Here is a 7,720-nt window from a genome sequence, read left to right on the forward strand (position 1 = left end):
CCGCAGGAGCTGGCCCTCTCTCTGATCTTGACGCTTCCGGCACTCTTCCAAGTTCACCGGAACGATCTATCGGCACAATCTCGCTTCTCTCGCTTCTGCCATAAAATAAAAGATAATCTAAGAACAAGGCTATTCTAACTATGGAGAAAATTGTCTAAGTATCCGAACTCACTAAACTAGTTGAACCCCTTTTCTGAAGGTTACATTCGATCTTTATAGAGCTCCGGGGTGAAAGGCGGCTTCTCTCTTATGATTTCACAGATGGGATAGCTTTAATTCTCTGATTGATGTGTCGAATATTTGTCACCGAAAAGCTGAGTGTACTTGTTATCGTTAGCGGCTTGTCAACTTAATTCAGATTCAACCGTCATCAGCTTTCTGTCCCATAGTGATTAATTATGCTTTTCACCTAAATACGCTCACCAAGTTGCGCCATCTCTATGCAGCAATCCTTCTTGAGTAGATGTTTGCGAACACAAATCACCATAAAGCCTTGCGGTAACGCTGCGCTCGACCATTGATTTCTTGTGATCGCGCTTTCTGCCTTGCGTCAACGCATATTCTGCATAAAAATACACAAGTTTACTATTTTTATGCGATGGACGCATGCGACCGCAATGTTATGAACTTAATGCTTTTTAGATGCAATCTAACATATTTTATCAACGCCAACCTTCATTGTTTGATAACTTAGCACTATAATAACGTGCATTTCTGCCCGTTATCAGCTCCCTTATATGATCCTCCTCCAGAAAAGTAGCGTTTATTGAAACAAACACCCTATTTTCCGTTGGATCATAAAAATAACCCCCTCGTGTACCTTTGAGGTAGCCTACAAAGAGGTACAATCTCGTCCATGGTTCCAACTTCTTGGGATTAACCTCAAGCACATGTGCAGGGAAACCTTAAATGCGGAAGTGACGTAAACTAGCTTTACACTCGTTCCACAACTCCAGAGGTGTTCTTGCAACACTCTTGGAGGGAACACAGTTGAGTATGTACACCGCAGTTTCTTCTGCGAAACCCCAAAACTAGTCCGATAAGGAAGCGTAATTCATCATCGAGCGAACCATGTCTAACAAGATCCTATTTCTCCTTTCCGCTACACCATGCTGCTGAGGTGTACCCGACGCTGAGAGTTGGGAAATGATTCCATGTTATATCAAATAGTCCTGGAATACTGAGTCCAAAAACTCTTCACCTCGATCTGATCGAAGTGTTTTAATCCGTCTATCCAATGCGTTTTCAACTTCAACCTTGAACTTTTGAACTTTTCAAAGGATTCAGACTTCCGTTGCATAAAATAAACATACCCATACCTGGAGTAATCATCAGTAAAACTGATAATATACTCATAGCCACCTCGGGCTTGCACATTCATAAGACCACAAAGGTCAGAATGTACTAACTCAAGAGACTCCTTGGCTCTAGAACCTTTTCCAGTAAAAGTTTGTTTAGTCATCTTACCCTCAAGGCACAATTCGCACACAGGTAAAGAATTTCCTTCTAACTCACGTAGAAGTCCATTCCTCACCAATCTCTCAATCCTATTGAGATTAATGTACCCTAAACGTAGATGCCAAAGTTGGGCATTTTCTTTTGAAAAAATTCATTGACGTTTTGATTGAGTTACAACAGTTCTGAACATTTCAGTATTATGGAGGGAATTAATGGCTAATGGCCTTAGTACATACAAATTCGATCCCAAATTTGCTGTGAAAATAATAACACCATCTTTATGAATAAACACTTTATTCAAATCAAAAGAAACAATGAATTTACATTGCAATAAACACTTTAGAGAAATGAGATTCCTTTTTAGTTCAGGAACAATATATACATCTTTTAAAATAAGAAACCTATTTTGTAAAGTTAACTGGAGTCCTCCAACTTCCACAGCTGAGATGACGTGCCCGGTGCCTACTCGCATCGTCATCTCACTAGCCTTCAACTGTCGCCAAGATCAAATCCCCTGAAAAGAAAAACAAACATGGTTAGTGGTGCATGAATCAATTATCCAGGAAGAATCATCATTCTCTACTAAGCAAGTTTCAAGCACAAGTAAATCATATTTACCTTTATCAGCCTTGGCCTTAGCCTTGGTTGCCTTCTTCTCTTTCAGATACCGAGGACAGTTCCTCTTCCAGTGTCCATCTTGGTTGCAATGGAAACACTTTCCCTTAGCAACTTGTGGACGCCTCCTTGGGGTGACAGGTGGTGAGTTAGTAGGTGCCTTCCCTTTTTTCTTACTACCCTTCTTCTTCTTCCCCTTTGCAAAGTTAGAAGAAGAAGGTGCAGACTTTGTTCATGAGGTCGAACCTCTATGGAATGTCCTAGAGGATGAAGCAACATTTGCCTCACCCTTCTGCCTCTCCTTACTTTTCAGTAAAGATTGGTATGTCTACAACTCGTTGAGGAAAGTTGTAAGGTTATACTTCACTTTGTTAAGAATCACATTACTAACAAAATGCAGGAAGCTCTCCGGCAAAGAATGCAGGATTATGCTAACCTAGTTGCCCTCATCGATGCTAGACTCATTCAACTCCGCCACATTGAAGTGGACCATCATGTTTAGCACATTTTCACGAACAGAGGTGCCTTCTTGCATTTTGGAGTTGAATATGTATTTAAGAGCCTCATGCATAAGCTATTCAGACGGTTGTCTAAATATCCCCCGCAGGGACTCTATGATCTCACACACTGAGATCATAAGCTCATGTTTCTTGGCCAAGACTTCAGAAAGACTTGCCAAGATGTAGGCTCGGGCCTTCTCAATTGCCCTTGTCCATCACTCGTATGCCTCCCGAACATTTCGAGCGACATTTGAAGCTAGAATAGGAAGACAAGCCTCCGTGAGATCGAATATGAGATCCTCGATAATTAGGATCATTGTGATCATGTGTTTCCATGTTGAAAAATTATCGCCAGTTAGTTTTTCGGCGCTTAAAAACGATAAGGTGGTTGTTGCCATTTGTAAATGTTGCTGAAAATACGAACAAAACTTTATTCGATTTTGCTGAACCACTTTTCAATCAATCAGTTTTGCAAAATAGTTTCAAGTACCTTAAGTTATAGACTTCTATTTTGCAATGATGCCCCAGTGAGTCAGGACAAACGCCACCGGTGGAGTGATCAGTTGCCCCTTCGCTAGAATGATACATTCTTAACCATTAGGCAGAACCAACTCTTAGAACTGAACCTAACAGCCACCCTTTTTTGGTCCATAATCGTTAAGTTTTAACTATTCCGTGTATGTGTGACCCCTCACTTTCGGTGCTAGAGTCCCGCTCTAATGCGCTTACCATAGGGAAAAGACAGACAAGTGACTAAGTTACCTTATCCTCTTACAGAAGATCAAATAAAGAAACGCGTAAAACTGTAATCCTTTAAAGGGATACTCCCAGGGTGCCTCGAGGCGATGCGCAGTAACTTTATTCAACCTAACGAGGGAGACCGAGGGATATGTTGTCGCACTTCCCACTCCCACTTACTATGAACATTCTCTCCATCCACCTTGATATTGACCTACCCAAACATCATCCGTTGGGGGGACACGCCAAAAGTGCCACGAGGTCGAGGATAGATCTCACGGTGTTGACTATTTAGGAGAAAAGTGAAAGGTTTAAGTGAAGCATCTTATGCCCCAAGTACCTCCCACTGAATGTTCTACCTAGGGATTCATAACCTAGACAATCCGGCTACTAATTTTAGTCTAAGTATTCTTTTTAAACTCTTCTCATAAACAACATTTTTCTATGAAATATGAACAAGTTCAAGTAGTCACATTTAAACGCTTTAATGGATTGTCCTTAACTTGCATGCATGCATAAAATCTATCCAATTCACGTTTCTAGGTAAGTTCCCAAGTAGGGGTGTTACGTTTCCGTCAACTTAAATACCCCAGCCTAGACAGAACCCACCTTAGACAAAAGGTCCCTTATAGATAGATTTGCTACACTTTAACCTTTTATTAGCCAATTTAATCATATTAAACTAATTAAAAGATTAAAGCCTTAGGGTTGCTAATCATATTAGAACCGTGATCTTACGTCTATGTGATCCAAGTTTTAAACACTTTAAAACCATGAATTAAACCTAAGTGAGCATGCATGTCTTTCTTATTTCTTTTAGTTCTAATTTCTCTTTAACTTTTAAAAAGAAACAACTAAAACCATTGCGCATAACGAGACGTTTATAACATTTATAAAGTAACCTATGTGCCTTGCTTCATGCAATGTTCGGTCATTACTATATATATAACTTTTATATAACGCACAATAACCAAGAAACCATGCTATCATTCACCCTTATACTATAACAATTGTAATATAAAGATGATGCATGTCAATACTTTTTATGCATGCATAAATATAATTCTTATATTATATGATGCATGACCATGCTTTTACATAATTAAAACATGCTTCTCTAAATTATAACAATTACAATAAAGAGATAATGCATGACTATTGCATAACCTAAGGTGAGATTTACTATTTGTGCATACCATATGACATATAAAACATACATCGCATGTAATAAACAAAGGATTAATGGACTGGGATGAGCCTTTACATAAAAAAAAAAATCAGAATGAAAAACCCTATCTATTACATATTTCATCGAGCAAACCGGTTCACAGGCGAACCGGGTCTTGAACCGCCAGGAGGTCTTCATCGTGTAGCAAACTCCAGTAGGTAGACGATCATTCAGCGCGCACTAGATGATAGAAGCATAAGTAAACGACCGCGTAGACGACGACGAGGCTATGAAGCCTGATCGTCCATGCGATCGTGTAGCACGACGATAGGTAAACAATTTACTTTTAGTTACTAATCGATCGTTTAGTCAGTTACTAAGCGATCAAGCTTACTGTCCTAAACGATCGTCTAGCGCGTGCGCTTTAAATAATACGCAAGTGTCTCATCGTCTAATCGATGCGTGCGACTTGGTAAATGATTTACCTTGCGATGCTAAGCGATCATTTAGTCAGTTACTAAGCGATGAAGCTTGCTGACCTAAACGATTGTCTAGCACGGGCGCATTAAATGATACTCAGCGATTGCATGCCCGATCGTCAACCCGATACGACCAACTCTTGATCGCATACCCCATTTTTTAACTGATGCGTTCAACCGCAATCGCGTATTCCTTCATCTTTATGATGCAATGGATAGCGATCGCGTAGAACTTCTTCTACATGATGCAATTAACCCTAGATCGTCTCCTTCCTCGAAGAGCCACAATGTTTGTCCAGAACTTCGATGAACGACTTAAGACTTCAAACAAACTTTGAATGTAGACTCGATAACGATTATTAATGCCCAAAAACGCAGGGGCCTTTACAAATAACCACAAATGTAAAAGGATCTTAAACAAATCGAGGCTATTCATCCCGAAAACATCCATTAATCCAGCACATCCACAACAAATTTAACAATTGAAACAACGTAGAAATGCACCCATCATGAATGTTTATTTCATTCGTTGCAACAGATGAAATCGGAGTATCAGAAACCTGGCTCTGATACCAATCGAAGGATCTCATACCGTGAGTTCCATGAGCGTGTTCAAATCGCTTCTATCTCACCGTGATCGAAATACAAATGATATACATTCTACACATATAGTTGTGCACATAAATCTAATTATCGACATGTTCAAAACAAAATGAATAATAGAGAAAGGGTTCCATACCAGTTGAAGACTCTGTTTGAACTTCTGAACCCCAATGCAGGGGATCCCTCCAATAGATCTACCAACACCCGGCGGGAATGTTGACTGCAACAGCACGATCAACACGAACACGAACGCTACAGCGGGGATGACACCACCACTAATGAACCCCGGGTATTCTCGGAGTGAAAACCCAAAGAGTGGGCTTTGGTGAGTTTGGTAGAGGACGGAGGACAACAATTACGTGTAGACGATAAACAAGTGGGAGATAATACTGTGCTATCATATAGCAGAAATGCTTATCGCATAAGGAGCTACACGATCGTGTAGGAAAGCTGAACGATCGTTTAGGAAAAAAGTATATGATCGTTTAGAGAAATCGTAGGTAGACGATCTTTTAGAAGGAGAAGAAACTATCGTATAGGCTCTCGGATGATCGTTTTCACGCAATTCTTTGGGCGGTCAAAAAATAATGAATGCACTATACAAAATGAAAAACCTCTTTTCATTTTTAACCCCATTGGTTACCATAAACGACGATGCCACTTACCCAGGTCCGAATGTTGGAAAAAAATTGGTTAATTATCATATAATTAATCAATTAATTAATTAATTAATATAATCATATTATATTTATATCCTATAGTTTGATATCACATATCTACTATAGTATAATATCCTCTACTTGATATAAATCATATTTATTTCTAATTTCCTCCAAAATAATGTATCTCGAACATTTAGCCAATTATATCATATATAATTAACCAATCTAATTATATCATATACAATTGAACTTCCTCTTGTCAATTTGAACATTTCAAATTAACCCAAACACTGGTTCTCAACTTTATCAAAGCTCTAACGGTACGTGAATAGTTGACTAAACTCTTGAGCCACGAGATCCACCATCCGTTAACTGTCAATGATTCCACTAAAGACTGATGCGTTATTTTATGCGGTGAAATAATTAAAGAAATTTGTGGTGATGGAAAATGCGTTGTGCAACAAGTTTTCTCAGCAGAACCCAAGTATAAATCCTACTGAGTTTCCTGGTAAGCCTAGGGTCGAATTCAGGGACTAAGGAAAACAATATACGGCAATAATTTCTAGATTACTTTGTGGTAGCCAATAAATTAAAGAGTTGTTGGGTTGTTGTTTATAGTAAAAAAATGTATACGACGGAGTTAAGAAAAGAGTTAATATTACGAAAGATGCGATGAATATGCAGAGGAACGGGTTGAGAAGGGGTTCGGCTAACACTTCCTAGGATTGCATTCATGTTATGCGATCATGCTACACACGTATAATAGCAAATCATCTCTTAATGCAAATGCTACGGCTTCTAGTTCTAGAACGCATGCGATATATGTGATGATGTCTATAGAACCTACACATAAGCCTCTATTCTTATCTATGCGATGACGAATGACACACACACATACAAGGCGACCACATAATACCATAATCTATCTCTAGGGTGCATGCGATGCATGTTGACAAACAAAACTTATCTCTAAGTCTCTATCTCTTGCTTATGCAGATCTAATCTTGCTATCTCAGGTCTAGATTCTAACCTAGCTCTCTCAAGTCTTAGGTTCTTTCTTTAGACTCTCTCTCGAGTAGCTCTAAAGGAGTGATGGGCGCAACATAAGACAAGATGATCGCATGCAATAAAGATCCTAGGTCAAGTTAGCTAAGTTCTTCTCAACCCATTTGATAGATTTAGCTATTCATGCATGTTTTAAAGAGAGTGAACAGATGTAGATAAGCAAGTTCCATTTTATAGATATATAATCGAAATACAGAATGACAATGCGAAATAAGAATAAAGAGCCTGGTAGCAATCTCTTCTGTCCCAAGGCTTTTACATCGTTCTTCTCTACTCTATTCAAAAGATAATCTTGCTCTCGCAAGAGTTGGCCCTCTCTGTTTTTCAACGCCTCCTAGGTTCTCTCTCGACTGACCAGAGCGATCTTCTGGTGTCTCTTCTCTTCTCTCGCTTCGATTTCTAAGTGTAAGAAACTATGAACAAAGCTACTTC

This window comes from Benincasa hispida, chromosome 3, assembly GCF_009727055.1.
Source record: "Benincasa hispida cultivar B227 chromosome 3, ASM972705v1, whole genome shotgun sequence".
NCBI classification, from domain to species: Eukaryota; Viridiplantae; Streptophyta; class Magnoliopsida; order Cucurbitales; family Cucurbitaceae; genus Benincasa; species Benincasa hispida.